The following is a 22,040-nucleotide window of genomic DNA, read 5'->3' as shown; positions in this document are numbered from 1 at the left end:
CAAAGCCATTGTGATTGGTCACCTGTGACTGGTCAAAGCCCCCATTTAACCCCCTTGTGCCCTACCAGTTAGTGAACCAAATTGACAGACTTGTACCAAGGACGTACGCATTTCTGAGATATGCAGACAATATTGTAACGGTGAGTCAGACCATACAATTCCAGAGAAGGATGAACGCCATTTTGAGATGTATTGACCCTACATGAAATTGTACTCAGGAAGATGAATATTTGGTACTTTATAGAAAACTTTTCTGATAACTAGATGGTATTCTTAGAATACTTACCCTGCGCAGTCAACTTGGTGTGAGCCAACTGTTCTGTTTTTGAATGTTCTTCTTTTATTTGATCCAATATGTCTGCCAGACCACGTGAGCGATGACATCATAAGTTTATATTCTCGAATATAATTGTTGCATCGATCAATCTCAAGAAATTTGAAACTGATCAGACTAAGCATTGTCCATGTCAAATTATGATGTCATAATTACGACACCAATGACGTCATCGTTAACAACACCTATTCCCCATGTGGAGTTATTTGAGCCACGTTTCAATTTTTTCCATTGAGTGGTTTTGGAGATATAGAAGTGTAAAATTTTTCAGCTTTTCCAAGATGGCGCCTGTACCACGTGACCTATTCCATAATAATTATCATTAAAATATTCTACAGGAGGAGGTGCTTCTATGGTGACAATTTCGTGTCCATCAGACCAATAGTTGCAGAGAAAAAAAATCATACTGATCGGATGAAGCGTTATACTTGTTGAATTATGACGTCATGAATAAGGTACCGATGACATCATAATTATACGAAGTTTTTCCCAACGGCCGGTGCCAACACCAAACGGCCGGTGGGGGTGATATATTATATGACCAACTGAATAATCCATCAATTACATCACCCAGTGTACAGAATTAAAAATCTGATGTTTTCATTTACAGTATTTTAATTTTCTCTGATTCCAACAAAAAAATTCCAACAAAAAAATTCCAACAACTCGTTCCAGATGTCTACCTTCCCTTCGCAAATTAGCTACTCCACTCATGTTCGTAGGTTGTATTTCTTTAAATGATGGCCACACGTCGACACGTGATCATACTAGCTGGCGTTATTTCATCTGTTGTAATTATTTTTCAAATCATCAATTGCACTGGATCGGATCAGTCAGTTTTCATTGTCAGTTTTCATAGTCGGTTTTCATACCGGGATTCAAACTCAGGATCCTAGGATCCCAAGCCAGCACCCTAACCGCTAAGCCAACACCAGGCTTTTTGGCCAAAAAAAAGGAAAAATAAAGAAAAAGGAAAAGGCAGAAAAAGGAAAAATAAATAAATAAAAGCAGATAAGAAATTACATGAAAGTTTACAAAAAGTTACTTAATTGATTCAACAGTAAAAAAAAAAATCAAGCAGAGACCTGAAACGAGCACCACGGAAAACGGCTGGGAAAAAATGGACCCGGAACTATGGAAAACGAGAACTCTACTAAGTAACATGCAAGAACTGCAACAAAATCTCCTCCATATTTGGCAACAACTCGATCAGGCTGAATATCATTGATTGGATGATACTGAATATCATTGACTGCATGGACTGCATGATACTGAAGGACACGCTACCTCATATGAACACATTTAAGGCCATTTGATTGTGATCATATAATCACCAGATTGATAAAAATCAAGATTAATTACAATTGAGGATGTTCATCATTTTATTCTGGCAGGGCATTGGATAGGCCTCAACATGATGGAGAACGAAAAAATAATTAATAAATAAATCGCAGAGTCAAGCAATATGTGGTGAAGGAAGTTACTTTAAGTAAATTTGGTATTTATGAGGAAGAACATCAGGACAAAATCCGCTCCTAATGAAGATCTATCGCAAAGCCTTGACACGTTTGTAGAAGAGAAGATATGAGAAGAGCAAAAGGATTTCGAATGAATGCAGTGACAAGACTAATGGGATTTTAGGATATTATTTAGGAGGTGTGATGAAGGTTGTAAAATGTCCGGAGTGTAGTTTACATTGGAGATGAGATCACGTGACCGAATGAAAGAGATTAATCGAGCAATTGCAAGGAGAAAGGAAAAAAAAAGGAGAAGGTTCACCTTCATAAACGATAACAGAACCAATGGACTAAAAAGAACACAATTAAAATAACATATCAATCAAATCAAATTACCCATTTGTGGGCCACTTGACCAAAACGATCTTGTTGTTACCCACAGACAGGCAGATTCCAGCTGCTTCATTTTCATAGACACGTCCCAGCTGTCGGACCAGAAAATGACAGACACCAGGAGGTACCGGGCATCATTGTTAGTGCCAAGTGGGTCGTACAACTCTCAAGAATCAACCGAGCTGTTCAAGCTCTCGATAAAACGCAACGGAGACCCTACGGACGGAGCTAAAGCTTCCAACAGAGATCTCGCCACCAAAAGAAAAGCTCGCCTCCACTCCATCTTCTAAAAAAAGACCTTGCCTCCAATCAGTGAGGAGGCCTTCAGCTTCCACACAGTTTTCAATTTCAAAATAAAAAGCAGGGCAGAAGCACCATTATCTCCCTTGTTCATTCCAAGCAACTGCATTTCATTAGGGCTTCTCCTACAGTGCACCACAAACCAGTGTAAAAAAGCACAAGCACCGCTCCAAGTAATAACCCTCACCAGAAACGTTGGAACCTCAACCGCAACGGGGAGGTTGACAACCTGATAGACCCAGCACACACACAATGTGAATCCGAACAAGTTCCACTGAAAAACATCAAATTAAGTAGAGTCATCCAGGTTATCTTGAAAATGTCCCGACAAGGTCCAGGTTCTTCTCAGCATCGGATCCTAGACATCCAGCCTCAAGAATGGCTTGGTGAAAATTTAAGCTGAAAACAACACAATTCCAATCACTGGGGAAGTCAGGAAATAATGGCTCATAATAGAGGCCTTAACTTGTGAGTCAGTAGCTGCCATCACTTGCAGATACTACAACGTTAACCTGTTGGAAGCTAGATGATCTGGTCCATTGATGGTTAAGAAATGGAGCGGATGTGAGAGGAATGCCTTCGTGTAGCAATGTTGAAATCCACTCCACCATTGATCAACACGCATCGGCAACGACAAGGTGAAACTTAATGAAACACTGCCTGCCAGGTTGGGTAACTCATTCATTTAACTCCATAGGAAAAGGTAACCACCATGAGGCCAATAACCCCATAGCTTTTCAATCTCCATGCACTCAGTCCTTTAGAGTTTAGATGACCACCTGCTGTGCCATATAGATTCATGTTTTTGATGTTAAAGATATTTCAATATCCTTCAAAATACCACCACCCCTGGAGCAGGTTGAGAGCAGCGGAGTGTGAATATTGCACCAGCTTCAGAGGCCAAAAAGGCCTCGTCTTAACGAATCTCACTTTCCCTCTCTGAGCGTATTTCTTTGAAAATGGCAGAAACCATAATCGTACAGTCGTTGGCCAAAAAGCCTGGTGTTGGCTTAGCAGTTAGGGTGCCGGCTTGGGATACTAGGATCCTGAGTTCGAATCCCAGTCATCGCTGAATTAACACCAGGGGGGTTGACTCAACCTGTCATCCTTCCGAGGTCGGAAAATTGAGTACCAGCTTCTGAGTTCTGCCATTTTCAGTTCACTTTCTGAGTTGTCTTTACTTTGTGCAAAGGGTGGCCAACTGATAAAGTTATTGTATGACCCTGACCCTGTTGGCTGGGATGCATGTGTCTATTTGACCACGTGATTCAGCATTTGTGCTTTATTGGAGATCTCGCGAGATCTCGGAGACGGTGGCAGGGATTTTCGAAGCTCCACACGGTCTCCACGTTTTTCGAAGTTAAGTTTGTTCACAATTGTATTTTGTCGAAACTGTATTTATCTTTCGGTGTGTGAAGTTATTGTGTGCAACTTTGGTTGTTTCTCGGTGTTTATCTTTCATAAATTGATCGTCTGTTTGCCGCGTCGCGAACGATTTGAAATCGAAGTTAAGTGATTGTTCCCATTTGTATTTTCGTTAAAACTGTATTTATTTATGGTGTTGTACGTATATTGTGTCCTGACGAAGATTTTTCGTTGCAAATCTTTCATACCTGTATTGAAAATCGTGTTAATTCGTGTCGTGTCTTGAGGCCTTGTACAGTGTACACTGTACAACCTTGAGGCTTTGTTTTACTCTCAGCGGTCCGTCGTTTGTGATCCAATAACTTTCGTTCTCTGTATTCCCAGTCTTTTAACCCATAGCCTACTTCCTTGTGTAAATCTCAACTCAAAAAAAAAAAAAAAATCATTTCCTTCTCTGTTCTCATTCGTTTATTCATTCTTATTCGTTCGTTCGTTCTTCGACCACGTGTTTCTCCCATTTCCCCAGATAGTTTTCACTGTTATTAACCTTCAATGTTTACACTTTCCCCTCAAGTTATGTATTCCGTCATATATTATAACACCTTTTTCTTCTTCTTCTTTAAAAGGCTGCTTTCGACTTGCTCACCAAATCAATTCATCCCAAAAAAAATATCCATCTTCTATAGTGCCTTTTTTCGACATTCCATAAACTCTCCTGCACTCCATCCTCCATCCAGCGTCCTTAAACGTATTTTTAACTCGAAGGTCACAAGAAACTCTTTTTGCAATAAATGTTCGTTTCCCATAAATCGTACACTTTCTAAAATCCAATCTCACCCCTCCCCTCCAAATCTTCCCCATAACCCCTCCCCTCCAAATCTTCCCCATAACCCCTCCCCTCCAAATCTTCCCCATCACCCCTCCCCTCCAAATCTTCCCCATCACCCATCCCATTCAAATCTCCCCCCTTGCCCCCTCCCTCCTAAACTACCCCCTCACCCCTCCCCGCCAAGACGCCCCCTCGCCCCTCCCCTCCTAGACTCCTCCCTCACCCCTCCCCTCCAAATCTCCCCCATATCCCATCCCTTTCAAATCCCTCCCCTTGTCCCTTCCCTCCCAAACTCCCCCCTCGCCCCTCCCCTTCAAATCTCCCCACCCTCATTGCTTCTCAATTTCCCCCCTCTCACTCTCCCTCCTCAAAGCGTCCTCCCCGCTTCTTCCCCCTTCCAACTCTCACCTCCATCTCCCCCAACCTTCTGCCTCGCTCTTCCCCCTCCTCAAATAACACCTCATTGTGCCTCACCCAATCACCATCAAACCTTTTGTCCGCCCCATCCTTCCCTTTCTCCGAGCTATTCTGAACTCTCTGACACACCTTCAACAGCTCTCCCTACCTCTTCCACCTCTTCCACATCTTACCCTACCCATCCTCTCCCCTGTTCTGTATCTGATGCTCCCCCTTCCTCTTCATTAACGGTATGGACCTCAAACATCCGGGGCCTTCGTTCAAACTTAACTGATCTCTCCATACAGGTTGCTTCTGTCAAACCAGACGTGATCTGCTTAACAGAAACTTTCCTCCTTTATGATGTCTCTGATTCCTTAGTATCTCTCCCGGGCTACTCCCTCCTCCGGTATGATAGACCTGAGCCTCGTCCTGGAGGTGGGGTTGCTATCTTTATCAAAAACTCTCTTCCTCACTCGCCCTGCACTGCACTCTCTCCAGCTCACCCCCAGGAATACCTCTGGCTACGGCTTCCCCTTCGCTCCCACCTCTTGTTCATATGTGTGTTGTACCGTCCACCAAACAGTGATGACTCCATCTACATCTCGCTGTCTGATAATATGGACCAACTTCTATCTACTCATCCCAACTCTCTCTTCCTCATATGTGGTGATTTCAACTGTCATCATGCCAGTTGGCTGGGTGTGGGTACCTCTCTCACCAGCCATGGCTCCTCAGCAAAGGACTTCTGCGACTCACTGGGACTGACACAATTTGTCAATTTCCCGACCCGGATCTCAGTCAACGGAACATCTTCTCTTCTGGACTTGGTTATGACTAACTTCCCTGAAAATGTCTGCTGCTCTTCTTCTGCTCCAATCGGATCATCTGATCATGTCCTTGTTAAAGTGGACATCTCTCTGACCATCCTCAGGGAGCCTGCTCAGCGTCGACGAGTCTGGCATTTCACTCAGGCCAACTGGCACGGTCTTCAAGCAGCCATCAATCATCTGGACTGGTCTCCCATATTACCACCTCTGACATCAACTCATCCTGGAAATTCTTCCAAAGTAAATTGCTCTCTCTCATGCACAGATTTATCCCATCTCGTCTTCAGTTGTCATACCCTTCCTCCCGTCCATGGTACACGGAATCTTGTGGTGAGGCTGTTGCCCAGAAACAACTTGCCTTCGTCTCCTGGAAAGCAAATCCAACGGAAGGAAATCTCATTTCCTTTCACAAAGTCCGAAACAAGTGTGTGTCCACCCTCAGGAGAGCCAGGAAACAATATCTCTCCGTTCTCAAGACCGAACTCTCTTATCTGTCTCCCTCTTCCAAATCCTGGTGGCGTCTGGTCAAATCCGTTTCTGGTGTTTGTTCCCCCTCCATCCCCTCCCTTACCTCAAACGGCGACACAGCTGACTCCGCACGTGAAAAAGCTGAATGCCTCAACTCTGTGTTTGCCTCTAAATCTTGTGTCTCAAACCCATCCCTCTCTGTACCCACCATACCCAGTCGTACCTTGCTGCTCCTGGACTCAGTGTCCTTTCCTCCTGACAAGGTGGAAAAGTTTCTGTCAACCCTCGACTCTGATTCTGCAACTGGACCCGACGGCATCAGCCCACGGGTCCAAAAATCCTGCTCTGCCGCTCTATCTCACCCTCTCTCTGTTCTCTTCACCCTCTCTTTTGCTCAAGGTCAACTGCCATCTGCTTGGAAATCAGCCAACATCACCGCTTTGCACAAAAAAGGTGCAAAAACAGATCCTAGCAACTACAGACCAATCAGCCTTCTCCCAATTATCAGCAAAGTCATGGAATCCATCATTGCTTCGGATATGAAATCTTTCCTCTTCTCCAATGGCTTGATCTCTGATCATCAATTTGGTTTCAGACCAGGTCACTCTACTCTGGACATGCTGCTTCTGCTGTCTCAACAATGGATGGAGGTCCTCAATGCCAAACAGGAAATTAGAGCTGTCTCCCTCGACATATCACGTGCCTTCGACACGGTCTGGCACCCCGCTCTGCTCACCAAACTCTCCTCCTTTGGTATCCATGGAAATCTCCACGCATGGCTGGCAGACTTCCTCTCTAATCGTCGTCAAAGTGTGGCCCTGAATGGGTTTCTCTCATCTCCTCTTCCTGTTCAGGCTGGAGTTCCCCAAGGCAGTGTTCTGGGCCCCGTGCTTTTTCTGGTCTTCATCAATGATCTCTCTGACTCTCTTGAAAATCCTCTCTATCTCTTTGCTGATGACTCCACTCTCTGCCACTCCATTACATTTCCCTCAGATCAGCAGTCTGCAGCCTCCTCACTCTCTGAAGACTTGGACAAAATCACAGACTGGTCAAACAAGTGGAACATGTCTTTCAATCCTGACAAATCTCACACTCTTACTATGTCTCTCCGAAAAGATCGACTGGACAACCCTCCCATCTACTTTCTCAACAATCCTCTCCAAGAAGTTCTGTCGCTCAAGCTTTTGGGTCTCACAATCTGCCATGATCTTTCTTGGGAAAACCACATTTCCACGCTGGCCTCCAAAGCCAGTCGCCGACTGGGCATCCTCCGTCGTGCGAAATCCTTCCTCGGCACACCTGAGCTCCTCACCACATACAAGGCTTTCATCCGCAGCTCAATGGAATACTGTTCTCCTCTATAGGCCGGTGCTCCTGCCTCACACCTAGCTCGGCTTCACGCTGTTCAAACCAAAGCTTTCAGAATTATTGGAATCTCCCGCGATAAAGCTATCTCTGAGGGCCTTTCACTCACTCACCGCAGGCAGGTAGGTGGTCTTTCTGTCTTCTACCGACTCCTCTCCGGCCTTGCACCCCCAGCTCTCTCTGTGCTCTGTCCCCCAAATATTCCTACAGGTCGCACAAGATCTGCCAGCAACCCTCTGATGGTTAAACTGCCGAAATCTCGGCTCTCTGCTCACCTTCACTCTTTCATTCCTCTTTTCTCCCGCCTCTGGAACAAACTCCCCCACTCCCTTCAATCCCACTCCTCCCTCCAGGTCTTTAAAACAGCTGTTCACCACCATCTCTTATCTTCCCCCATCCAAAACCTTGATCTTTTCTACCCCCACTAATTCACCCCAGATCCACCTTGTTTGAAATTCCAACTTCTTTCCTGGAAGTCCTGGCAGTGTCCATATGTTTTATACCTCTCCCACCGCCCCCTTCCCATGCCCCCCCCCCCCCCAAAGCCCTCGCCCTCTCTCAGATCTCTCAGATCTCTCGATGTCTCCATGTCTCTCGGTCCCTGCTCTCAAATGTTGTGTTTGTGTCCTTCCCCCTCTCTCTCCATTTTGTCTACCGCTCCCGATGTTATATGTTTTATGTGTCGGTTTGTCTTTCTGTGTGATTAATGTTCGCTCTTTCACGAGCCCCGATCTTGTATACAAAAAAAAAAAAAAAAAAAAAAAGCTCACTGGTAATTGGGGCACTGCATCAGCGGCACAAACGTGCTTCCAGAGAAATCATGCAACCAGCAGCCACAGGCTACATACGAAACAACATTGGACAAAAAAGTGAACCTAATATTGTGAACCTAATGCAGTAGTGGATTCTACCACCTCGGGTTTGAATAGCGCCAGAAACATGATGATCAAGGGCCTCAATTATTCTGCTAAAGCTAAATGATAAAAGACATCCAGTTCGTTAATACAATTCCTTTCAATTCCTATAGTCAGGGCCCTTGGGGATATTTTGGAGCCGTTTGGTTCAAATTCTTCCAAAAGCACCAAATTTGGCCCAGGTGTTGCCCATGCCATACTCTTTCGATATTTGACGGGCGCCAAGACGGGCGCCCCCCCCCCCCCCCCCGGGGGCGCATATGGGCGAAATACTAAATGGCCGCCACCCGGATTAGAGGAAAATCAGTTAAATAACCAAAAGGGTTGGAATCATGTATGATACTGTGGCGGACACAAAAGCCCACTGGCGTGGTGACATCATTCCACGCACCGAGTGGGCGGTGGCCACGCCCGAGGGGTAGGCGTGGCCTCATGATATACCCCGGGCGACCAGCCCGGAGGAGTTTAGTGTTACAGTGTAGTCTTACAATAAAGACGTTTATATGTTACCGCTTGTCCGCTTCCTCCTTGCTCACAAGCAGCGCGCGTAACGCCGCGCTTTACTGGTGACCCTCGACGTTGGATCTGCCGGAGCGATCCTTCCACACGCGACGCCATCGCCATGGCCGCCTTCGTCAAACTTCCGGAATTTTGGGAGGCTCAGGCCGAAGTCTGGTTCGTCCAGGCCGAAGCCCAATTTCAGCTTCGGCACCTCACCGGCGATGACACGCGCTACTGCCACGTCGTCGCCTCCCTCGGGCCCGGCACGGCCGCTCGAGTTGTGTCCGTCCTTCGCCACCCACCGGACGGCCACAAGTACGAGGCACTCAAGCGGCTACTCCTAGCCACGTTCAGCCTCACGGACGACGCACGGGCCGACCGCCTCCTGGATCTCCCCGAGCTCGGTGAGACGCGCCCGTCGGTCCGAATGGACCATATGCTGTCACTGTTGGGCGACGAAGCCCCCGGTTCGCTATTCCGGGCGCTTTTCCGTCGCCAACTTCCAGCGCAGGTTCGCCTCGCATTGGCCGGGACCGGGCTAACGGAACCCCGAGCATTGGCGGCCGAGGCGGACAAGTACTTCGCCGCTTCGGACACGCGGGCGAGCGTTGGCGTGGCCGTCACGGCCTTCGACGCTGATGTTCCACAGCATCATCTTCTACAGCACGCTGATGTTCCACAGCATCATCTTCTACAGCACGCTGATGTTCCACAGCATCATCTTCTACAGGACGCTGATGTTCCACAGCATCATCTTCTACAGCACACTGTGGTTCAGCAGCATGCTGATACGCACCTCGTGAACGCCGCCACGCCCCGCCCACCGCCGCGGCGAAAACCGCCACCGCGGGGAAACCCGTCGACTCCACCGGCCTGGCGGAGCCAGCCGCACTCCTCCAGCTCCACCACCTGGTGCTGGTTCCACGCCAAGTTCGGCCACGAAGCTCGGCGGTGTCATCCGCCGTGCTCCTTCAACGGGTCGGGAAACGCCCGGGCCGGCGCTCAATTGTGGCGATGAGCGCCGGCCGTTCGAGCAGCCTGCTGTTCATAACGGACACCTTCTCCGGGCGCCGTTACCTGTGCGACACGGGAGCACAGGTGAGTGTCATTCCCGCCGGCACGTCAGACAAGCACGCCGCGGGTGGGGGCCCCGCGCTGCTTGCCGCGAACGGGACGCCCATCCGTACGTACGGAAAACGCTGCCTCTCTCTGCGGTTTGGAGGGCAGGTTTTCCGATGGACGTTCGTCACCGCCGACGTGCCCATGGCACTGCTTGGCGCGGACTTCCTGTGCGCTAATGGGCTCCTGGTCGACGTCAAGCGCAGACGGCTTGTCCAGGCCGAGACGTTCAGCTCGCTCGCATGTGCGTTGCCCAGCTCAACGAGCGGCTTGCCAAGCGGCTTGCCGAACGATTCGGTTCCGGCCACGTTGGTCTGTACGCTTCCGGCAACGGACGCATTCACCCGCCTCCTCGCCGGCTTCCCGGCCCTCACGCGGCCCACCTTCTCGGCGGGGGCCGTCAAGCACGGGGTGGCCCATCACATCCCCACCGTCGGGCCACCGGTCTACGCCCGGGCACGCCGCCTCGAGCCGACGAAGCTGGCGGTGGCAAAAGCGGCGTTCGCTACCCTGGAGCGACTCGGCATCGTTCGGCGCTCAGAGAGCGCTTGGGCGTCGCCGCTGCACATCGTGCCGAAGCCCGGCGGGGGATGGCGACCGTGCGGGGACTATCGCCATCTCAATGACGCCACGACTCCCGACCGCTACCCCGTCCCCCACATTCAGGACTTTTCCGCCCGTTTGGCGGGCAGGTCCTTCTTCTCGAAGGTGGACCTCATACGCGGCTACCATCAGGTCCCCGTCAGGCCGGAGGACGTCCCGAAGACGGCGGTCATCACGCCATTCGGACTCTTCGAGTTCCTGCGCATGCCCTTCGGTCTGAAGAATGCGGCTCAGGCGTTCCAGCGACTGATGGACAGCGTCCTGCGCGACTTGGATTTTGTCTACGTCTACCTGGACGATATCCTCGTCGCCAGCGCGTCCCGCGAAGAGCACCTACGCCACCTCCGCACGCTCTTCGAACGCCTGGGCCAGCATGGCCTGATTGTGAACCCCGCAAAGTGCCGGTTCGGCGCCGCCACAATCGATTTTCTGGGGCACCGTGTCACCAGGCACGGCGCCGTCCCCCTGCCGGCCAAGGTGGAGGCGGTGAAGGGGTTTCCGCGCCCCCGCACGATCAGAGGGCTGCAGGAGTTCCTGGGCATGGTGAACTTTTACCATCGGTTCCTGCCCCGTATCGCCCAGCTCCTGCGCCCCCTGCACGAAGCTCTCCGAGGTAAGCCGGGCAAAGGCGACGTTACCTGGACCGAGCAGATGGACACGGCGTTCACGGGCGCGAAGCTCGCCTTGGCTAACGCCACCATGCTCGCGCACCCGGCGCCCGATGCACCGATCGCCCTCACCACCGATGCCTCGGACTACGCGGTGGGCGCGGTGCACGAGCAATGGGTGCGTGGAGCTTGGCAACCGCTGGCGTTCTTTAGCCGGCAGCTTCGCCCGCCCGAACGCCGTTACAGTACCTTCGACCGCGAGTTGCTCGGACTTCACTTGGTGGTCAGGCACTTCCGCCATCTGCTCGAGGGCCGGGCGTTCACTGCCTTCGTCGACCACAAGCCGCTGATCTTCGCGATGGGCAAGGTCACCGAGCCGTGGTCGGCCCGGCAGCAGCGTCACCTCTCGGCCGTGTCCGAGTACACGACGGACATCCAGCACGTCGCGGGGAAGGACAACCCGGTGGCGGATTGCCTTTCCCGGGCCGTCGCCCACACAGTCCACCTCGGCATCGACTATGCCCGGATGGCAGCGGACCAGGCCGCTGACCCCGACGTCCAGGCCTTGCGGACCGCCGTCACGGGCCTCCGCGTCACCGAGGTGCCGTTCGACGGCGCGGGCGCGGCTCTCTTGTGCGACGTCTCCCTCGGGCGTCCTCGCCCCATTGTGCCCGCGGGCTGGCAGCACCAGGTGTTTGACGCCATCCACGGCCTGTCCCACCCGGGCGCGAGGGCCTCCCAAAGGCTGATCGCCGACAAGTTCGTCTGGCATGGCCTCCGGAAGGCCGTCCGCGGCTGGGCCGGGACGTGCCTCGCGTGCCAGCGCGCCAAGGTGCACCGGCACACCCAGGCCCCGTTGGCCCCGTTCACGGTGCCGGAACGCCGGTTTGACCACGTCCACGTGGACCTGGTGGGACCTCTGCCCCCCTCGCGGGGTTTCACCTACGTCCTCACCATGGTGGACTGCACCACCCGGTGGCCGGAGGCCGTGCCCTTGGCGTCGACAACGGCGGCCGATGTCGCGCAGGCTTTCATCGCCACCTGGGTCGCCCGGTTCGGCGCCCCCTCAGACATCTCATCCGACCGCGGCCCCCAGTTCACCTCGGAGCTCTGGGGGGCGGTTGCGTAGGGGCTCGGGGTCCGGCTGCACCGAACCACGGCCTACCACCCCCAGGCTAACGGCCTGTGTGAGCGATTTCACCGCTCATTGAAGGCCGCGCTCCGGGCCACCCTCCGCGACGGCGGCTGGGTCGACAGGCTCCCCTGGGTCCTGCTGGGCCTCCGGACGGCGCCCAAGGAGGACCTGCGCGCATCCGCGGCGGAGTTGGTCTTCGGGCAACCGCTGCGGGTGCCGGGCGAGTTCCTCCCCGACTCCACGGCACCATGGTCCGCGGCACAGCAGCGCTCCGCTCTGCAAGAGACCGCCCAGAGGTTCGCCCCGGTGCCAACGGCATGCCACGGGCACCCACCGACGCACGTCGCCCCGGAGCTTCGCACGGCGGAGTACGTCTTCGTCCGCCACGATGCCCATCGGACACCACTGCGGCCCCCGTACGACGGGCCTTTCCGCGTGCTGGAGACCGGGGCGAAGCACTTCACCCTGGACATCGGCGGTACTCCTGACCGCGTTTCGGTAGACCGCCTCAAGCCGGCCCACCTCGATGTGGACCATCCACCGCCAGTGGCCCGACCCCCACGTCGGGGCCGCCCTCCTGCGGGCGGACCCCCGGCACCGCCCAGCCCCGCCGCCACGGCGCCCCCCGGTCCTGCACCCATCCCAGGGGCAGCCAGGGGCATCCCACCTGGTATCCCTGCACCCCGGACGCCGCCGATCGCCAGGGGGCGCTTCGGCCGGGTCATTCGTCTGCCCCGCAAACTGGCCCTCCAGGTGCGCGGGAATTCTGGGGGGGCGCGTGTGGCGGACACAAAAGCCCACTGGCGTGGTGACATCATTCCACGCACCGAGTGGGCGGTGGCCACGCCCGAGGGGTAGGCGTGGCCTCATGATATACCCCGGGCGACCAGCCCGGAGGAGTTTAGTGTTACAGTGTAGTCTTTCAATAAAGACGTTTATATGTTACCGCTTGTTCGCTTCCTCCTTGCTCACAAGCAGCGCGCGTAACGCCGCGCTTTAATACCACTTTTCAGGGGTTTTCGAGGTCGAGGAATCCAAATGTTATTTTGATGATTCGAGGTCAAGGTCAACCCTCAAGGTCATCTTAAATGTCATTTTTGAGTCAAACATGTCGGTTTTTGAGTTTTTTGTCAAGATTTACGCGAGGTTCAACATTTTATGTTTCTGGGTTGGGTCATCGAACTCTGACCTTATTTTTGACAATTAGAGGAAATATTTACATGTCTATTTCCTCATTTTCAGGCATATGCAGTTCATCAGTCTAATTACAAAGGTATGGATTTTGATGTTTTATGAACTGTATGCCATATCCTTGTGTTTAATTTTTGTGCGATCATGATCCGGGTTCATGTATACATGATTGTATACATGTCATAAATATGACGTCATAGGTCATGTGACCTGGCGGCCATATTGGATTTTATGAAAACCTTAAAAATGGATCCCTGCCTTCATTTTTCGATCGATTCATTTTGAACTTTGACCACTTATAGTACGCCATGTCATTGGATGCATATCCTAATTATGACGTCATAGGTCAGGTGACATGGCGGGATGGACCGGTATGGTCCCGGGCACGGAGGTATATAATAAACCTGGAGAGCCAATGACGGCTGTCGGCTGAAGCTAGCGGAAGTTGCTTGGCGGCCATATTGGGAAGCCGATTGTGTCTGCGTCCGTGTTTGATCTCACAATCAGCTGATCTCACAATTTCTGATTCATTTTGGATGCTTACCGACTGTAAGGAGTCTTATTTGTGAACGCGCTGTTTCAAAATGCCACAGTGTGTTGCATTTGACTGCACAAATACCTCAGGGAAGGCCTCCACATGCACATTTCACAAGTCAGTGACAAACCGCGATCGCGGGTGTTCTGCTTTTTCAGTTTTTGGCGTGGTCACGGTGGTGGGGCTAGGTAATTAAGTTTCAATGAAGTTTGAACACTGTGTTTGAATTTGATGATGTTAGACCACGCGCAGGGTGTGCAATACGACACAGATCTCAAATATAACTGTATTGTGTATTCACTCGGGCTATGTGAGTATGTCAGACTGATGTCTGATTGACTCATTCATTGATTCAGATTGAAGTATCGAGATTGACTCGTCAGCTCGTGATCATTGTCAAGTGATTTAATTTGTGATGAGCTTAACTTAATTGTCCAGTCTACTATTGTCAGGGTTTCCATGCCCTCCTGTGTCACTCGTGAGCAGAAAGAGCAAATGGGGGTTACTTGTGGAAGGTACGAAAGTCCGACACATGGCAAACATTAGCAGATGAAGTTGTATTTAACTATACATATGAAACTCAAAATATTATTTTGATATGGAGTCGTTTTGACTCGGATGTTTTGACTGCCCTCTGAGGTTTTGACCCGCAACCACATTTTGTGACCACAATGTATTTTGTTTCAAGGTTTCCAAAGGATAAGGACTTGTGCTCTCGATGGACATCTGCCCTGAGAAGGGAGTCCTTCTACCCCACCCCAGGCACCACAGTTCTGTGCAGTGATCACTTCAATGAGAGTGACTTCGACAGGACTGGTCAAACCGTCCGACTGAAGCCGAAGTACTCGAAGTACTCGATGCATGTCACATGCTTAAACTTGCAAGAAACTGTCTTGGATCCATGAAAATGATGGAGGATGGCAACAAAAAAGTCATCGCGTGGAAATACATCCAGGCACTCTTTGATCTGCAGAAGAGGGAAGGCTTGCGTCTGGGAAATAAGCTCTCCCGGAAACACATCGAGTGGAAGAGCAATGTCATGAAGGTGGACACAGCCGCTCAGACATTGAGCACTAGTGTGGCAGATGCAATTCGGTTTTGCAGGGACACTTTGCAACTATCAGAATTTCAGGGCAGTGAGGCTACCTGCCAATACATTGAAACATTGGACAAACTGTTTGACATTCTAAATTCTCGCAATCCATTGGCACGAAACTACAAGGCACCACTCATGACATCACAAGAAGGACTTTTCCTGCCATTCCTGGATACTGCCTACAGTTACTTGTCCAACATCAAAAACATGAATGGTCAAGTTATGACCAATACGCGTTTGAAAACCCCCTTCATTGGTTTCATGATCTGCATAGAGAGTGTCACAATTTTGTATTTCACATATGTCAAACCTGCCTCATCTCCCCTGCGATACCTGCTCACGTACAAAATGAGCCAAGACCACATTGAACTTTTCTTTGGAGCGGTCCGCATTGCATGTGGAAGTGGGAATAACCCAACGGCCCGGCAGTTTGTTGCCGCATATAAGCGCCTCTTGATGCGACATGACATCAAGTCTGCAAGTGGGTTGCCCTTTGTCTGATATGGCGAGTTCACCAACACTTCATGTAAATATTTAAACTGTAAAAGATGTGTTGCATGAGATGTCTATATCTCCGCTCCATTATTCATGTAACAATTACCATGTCCTGCTGAACGTTCCATTGCAACATGTAAGTCTTGTATGTTATGAATAGCAAAAACTTCCGAAACCCAAGAATTGTGTGGGTTAACTACATGACAGCGTTTCATGTCATTTATGTGACTGGTTTCTAACATCTCGGTAATAGAAACATACACATCTTAGTTACAATATAATGACTGAATTAAGTAACATCATATAACATGACAACAAATCAGATCTTTATATTGAGGAATATTATAGAACAAGCCAAAGAATGGCAAACGACGATGTACCTCAATTTTATAGATTTCTAGAAAGCTTTCGACTCCTTGCCCAGAGAAAGTCTGGGTCATAATGAAGAAATACAGCATACCTGGAAAATTAGTGAACCTTGTAAAAGCCCTTTACCAAGACTTTCAATGTGCGGTCGTCGACCAAGGTGAAACAACAGAATGGTTCAAGGTGAAGACAGGAGTTAAACAGGGGTGTAACATGTCAGGATTCTTATTCCTACTAGTGGGTGATTGGGTCATGAGAAGGACGATAAAGAACACCGAGCGGTAATTTTGGGCACTTTTTTTTCAAACAAGCTCTAAACCATTGGATTCCTCAGGAAAAATGCGTCTAAAATCAACTTCAAACTTAATGAACACCATTTCCTTAAAGAACGGGATTCTGAGCCCGAATATCAGTTCAAATATTAGTATTCTATATTAATTAAATAGTCGGCGGTCCTAAAATTCGCTCCAGCTGCATCATCATTGCGCCACGCCTTTGCTTTGACAGGCTTTGTTTACAAAACAATCGGCTTCCCAATATGGCCACCAGACTATTTCCGGTGGCTTCACGGCGGCTAATGCTGCGAGGTGGCCAATTGGCTCTCCATATTATATACCTCCGTGGTCCCGGGTCATACCGCCCTTGGCGCCCGTCAAAAATCGAAAGAGTATGGTATGGGCAACATCTGCGCCAAATTTGATGCTTTTGGAAGAATTTGAACCAAAATATCCCGAAGGGCCCTGACTACTAAGAGAAGTTGAGTCAAAGAGGATGGTTGCTGTTGACGTTTCCTGGCGGAATGTTATATTACCCCCGACTAGTGAGATACCCGTGATACACATGGGTGGGAGGCCAGAAGCAAACAGGCAATGCAGATACGGCGAATGCTAAAGCATGAAACCAATAAATTCCACATTCCTGTAGCACCTTCAGTCGCACATCAGACATGGACAGCAAGTTCTTGAAAGACTTCCATGAAAAACGTACCCTTTCGCAAACAAACGGGTACGTTCACGTATAGAAACATCGATCGTGGGACCGTGACGAATCTGCATATGGCGATCCGCGAAGTTCACGTTCAGAAAGTAGAAACCATCACGGCATGTCGTCATTCACTTGAACTCGATATCTCTTTTTTGATTCCAAACAACATAACTCCAATCACAAATTAATCACAAATAAACTTTTAACAACATTGTTAAAGTTTCCTTCATTGTAAAAACTACCAAGTCAACAGTTAAAAGGATTTTGAGCCAATAGGTGTTGCGGTCTTGGCAAGATCGATGGAGACAGCGATCTGTTGGCTTATACACCGCCCAAATAGCCATGTGGAATTCTCTCATGTAGAGATTAAACCCACGTCATTTGAACTTTGGCCGAGGTCATTATTTACTTTTAATGATGTTTATATACGAATCAAAAAGAAGATAATTGGTTTTGGGTCGTTCTTTCCGCATATCTCATGGGATTGTGAGTTGGAGAGACGACCGTGATGGCGGGGAGGGGGTTGGCATTCTCTCAAGCAGGGATTCAACCCATGTCCTTATAAAAGGTCTTTGTCCGAGGCCACCAAGTCCGATCGGTGCAGCCGATCGGTGCAGCCGTTTGTGCGGCACCCGGGAAAATAACGTTATGCGGGAGTCCAAACCTGAAAATGCTGGAGGCCAAAGCTGAAATTGGAAAAAAATATATAGCCTATTTTACTCCAGGAGATCCCAGGATTAACCACCCAAAATATCGTTGCGATCGGTTTAGCCGTTTTTGCGGTACCTTCGAACGGACGGACAGACAGACAGACGGACATTTGGTAAATTATAGCAAAATGGTTGTGATTAAATGTAGGGTCAAAATATTAATGATATCTTCTGTACTACAGGACTGAACTAGAATGGCTCTCGTAGAGCACTCCGCCAGGCCAGGCTCCGCCAGGCTGAACAGTTTGTTTTGTATCCCACTGATGTGCCGGATCTGGATTCGGACCTGAACCAAAATAGAATCGGCTTGTTCTTGTCACCAAACCAACTCGTCCATCAAGTTTTATTATAACTCCACCCCAACTTTTTGAAATATCATGCTATATATTGCTTTTGGCCCCATCTCTCAATGGTGAAGAATCACTTAAAAAAAGAGGTGTTGAACTCTGCTGTATATATGAACTTGAACCTGCATGATCACAGCTTTCATAACAGTGAAGTGGTCATCTTAGACAAATAAAAAAGTGGTTTGCTCAAGGTGCAAAGGAATCCATTTGGGAAAGAGTTGAATCGCAGTCTCTCAACAAAAAGGGCGATATGCGATTTGATCATCAATCAGCACAGGACTCCTGTATTGGTCAACAGACCAATTCACCCTACCAACGGTTGAGGTCACGTGGCGATTTTCAAGCTTCTTCTTCACTTCAACATCTGCCGTGAACAAGGCAAGATAAGTCCAGCTTTTTCAATTATAAACTTTCACTGATTTAACTTGTCTGGATGACTAATAACAACCTGCATCGAGTTATCCCTGTAGTTTAGTAATTCCTCACCTGAAATTAGGGGGTGCTAAAACCTAGCAGATGATACCAAATCGGATTGTGTTCAATAATTGTACAAAAACAATGATACAGCAATGACTTTGGCTTTACTAGACCATTCACCATGAAAGAGCTGGAAACTGGTATATCTAGTCCAAAACACGGGAAAGCAATTGGTCTTGGCAACATGGCAACGGAGAAGATAAAGCATTTTGGACAGCAAGCAAAGAAATGGCTCCTACAATAATTGTTTAACCACCGTCTGGAAACACACAAACTACCTAAGATTTGGCAGAAGGTACATGTAATAGCACTATTAAAGCCTGGAAAAGATCCCTCTGATCCTAAGAGTTTTCGGCCAATTTTACTGCTTTGCCACACCGATAAGCTGTTTGAACGCCTGATGCTCAATAGGATAACACCAGCTGTAGAGGAGAGGATCATTCCAGAGCAAGCAGGTTCATACCCCAGCAAATCAACAACAAGCCAACTGCTCAACCTCACACAACATATGGAAGATGGTTTTTGAGCAAGGGATGGTAACAGGTGCTGTTTTTGCAGAACTGTCAGCAGCATATGATACAGTGAACCATAGGTGTCTCCTCTGCAACATCCTAGAGATGATAAAATATATCCACTTAACAGAGCTGTAGAAAGCATGCTTCAGAATCGTCCGTTCTATGTTGAACTAGGTGGGAAGCGCAGCAGGTGGCGCATTCAGAAGAATGGTCTTCCTCAGGGAAGCGTGCTTGCACCGTTGCTGTACAACATGTGCACAAATGACCAACCTATAGACGGTTTTACACACCGTTTTATATGTACTGATGACTTATGTGTCACTGCCCAAAGCACTGATTTTCACACCGTGGAGAAAACGCTGTCTGAGGCCTTGGGGGGACTCATATCCTACTATGAAGAAAACCACCTTCGTGCAAACCCAACAAAGACGCAAGTTTGTGCATTCTACCTCAGAAACCACAAAGCCAAACACCAGCTTAAAGTAACCTGGTGTGGAGCAACACTGAGGCATTGCGAGCACCCTATCTATTTAGGAGTCACTCTTGACCGATGCCTTACCTTCAAGAACCACATCGAGAAGATAAAGGCAAAAGTGAGCGCACAAAACAACACCCTGAATAAGCTCACGAACACAAGATGGGGAGCAAGCTCGAAAACATTGAGAACCAGTGCACTTGCTCTTTGCTGTACCACTGCTGAACACGCCTGCCCTGTATGGGAATGATCTACTCATGCTAAGAAAATGGATACCGTTCTGAATGCAAGCTGCCGATCTATCACAGGTTGTTTAAAACCAACAAACACCAACAGCCTATATATCTTGGCGGGTATAGCTCCCCCTGATACAAGAAGAACAGTACCCAGCAAGAAAGAGCAACTCTGTCAAACATCAGAAGAGAGGCACTCTCTGCATGGCCACACACCAACACTCAGCCGCCTAAAGTCAAGGAAGAGCTTCAAGAACAGTATCGTTTCATTACATTCAACCCATCTGAAGCCCGCATCGCTTTGTGGAAAGACTGGCTTGCCAGTCTCGAACAACCCCCAGCGATGGAAATTCTACCTGATGAAAGCCTCCCCCAAGAGCTAATTGCAACCAGATAACATGGAAGTGCCTTAACAGACTTAGGACTGGTGTAGGTCGTTCAAAGGTGTCACTAAACAAATGGGGATGTACAAGCAGCCCGACAACTTGCGAATGTGGAACTGAGCCACAGACCATGCAACATCTCCTGCAATGTCCATCGCTAGAGGAACCCTGCACTGTTGCAGATCTTGACGAATTCAACAACGAGGCGCAAAAATGTGTCCAGTTTTGACTGGGCCATGTATAGACTTTCTGTGGACATGATAAGAAGAAGAATTTGAACAATTATTGTTCTTGTGAATGTATTGTGATTTTCCTACTGCTGAACATTCCCATGATTCGTTCAACTAACTGTAGGACACCCTACTGCTTCTGAAGCAGCGACAAATTAATCTACGGTTTCTTCCTGCAACAATTCTCCTTCTGCACCAACAGTTCTATCTAGGACTGGATGTTTATATCTGGTTTTGTGATTGAACACAGATCTAAATGACCATGTTGACAGGACCACAAAAGATGTTTTCATGAACTTTGGTGTTGATCTTATCTGGAGGAATGATCTAGCCTAGCAGGATGATCCGATCCCTCACACGCTCTTTCTCATCCTTGTGATTTTACCCACGTTTGGTGGTCTGTGATACTCAAGACCAAAAGCCCGCTTTTCACTTTTGCAACTACTCTCGCGGCATGGAATGCTGTCGTAGTTCGCGATTGCAATTCACAAGCACCGTTGTAAAATAATACAGTAATGGAATGGATTCTGGAATTTTTGTGCCTGCTCAAGTTCAACTTTCATGGTGCTATGTGCCTTCCTTTTAGCCTTCACTTTCTGAGAATTTGTTGCTTCTGCTTCTGCTATTGTTGACACAATGTATTGCAATACTGTGCATGATCACCACTGTGGGCCACACATTTCTGCCAACGTTCAAGTAGTTTTGTGATGCCATCACAATAGAATTGCGCATCCAGCTGACTTAACCAGCAGGACTTAACCTGCGTGTGGAGGTACCTCAATAAGAATTCGAACCCTCTTCACCGTGGCCTTGGCATCATTGCCAGAATAAAAAGGTTCTCCATGAAGCTGTTACTTAAGTTTGGGGAAGAGATGAAAATCTGACGGAGCCAAGTCGGGGCTGGTGATTCTCCATTGAGTATCTCTTACTCACAGGATCGTAACGGTGCACACAATTCTCATCTCCAGTCATTCCAACTCTTTTCAACTCCATTCATTTATCCCAACTTTCACCTCCAGTCATCTCATCTCCAGTCATTTATCCCAACTTTCATCTGCAGTCATCTCATATCCGATCAGTCATACAACTCTCATCTCCAGCACTTCATGCTTCACAGCACTGACAATGTCGTGCTGCCCTCTGCCATCTTGACTAATGTAGCCACTAAGACATCTCATGTCAGAATCATGAAATTTCGCTCTCAGTGGTGGAAAGACCTAATATGTGGACTGTGCTTTGTTTCATGCGAACATCTTTCTTTATCTGCTTTGGAGAAAAAGAACAGGAGGCATTACTTTTCAACATGCCCTCACATATTATATTTGGATGTAAATGTATGTGTGTATATATTATTGTATGTTTATGGGGGTAGATTAAAGAATCCCA

General features: G+C 48.9%; 1 protein-coding gene and 1 long non-coding RNA gene across 2 annotated transcripts in view; one reads left to right on the top strand and one right to left on the bottom strand.

Annotated features, from left to right (window-relative positions):
- The window catches only part of KLHL14 (kelch like family member 14), an 81,729-nt gene that overhangs the window by 30,827 nt on the left and 28,862 nt on the right, over window positions 1-22,040 (bottom strand). The window lies entirely within an intron of this gene.
- Window positions 14,199-16,135, top strand: LOC144888662 (uncharacterized). Its single transcript, XR_013621199.1, has 2 exons — window positions 14,199-14,460; window positions 15,032-16,135. It is a non-coding gene; the product is annotated as an uncharacterized LOC144888662 (long non-coding RNA).

This window comes from Myxine glutinosa, chromosome 13 (genome assembly GCF_964187855.1).
Source record: "Myxine glutinosa chromosome 13, kmMyxGlut1.1, whole genome shotgun sequence".
In the NCBI taxonomy this organism is placed as follows: domain Eukaryota; kingdom Metazoa; phylum Chordata; class Myxini; order Myxiniformes; family Myxinidae; genus Myxine; species Myxine glutinosa.
The sequence above is the reverse complement of the archived record's forward strand: the minus strand, read 5'-3'. Positions and strand labels throughout refer to the sequence as shown.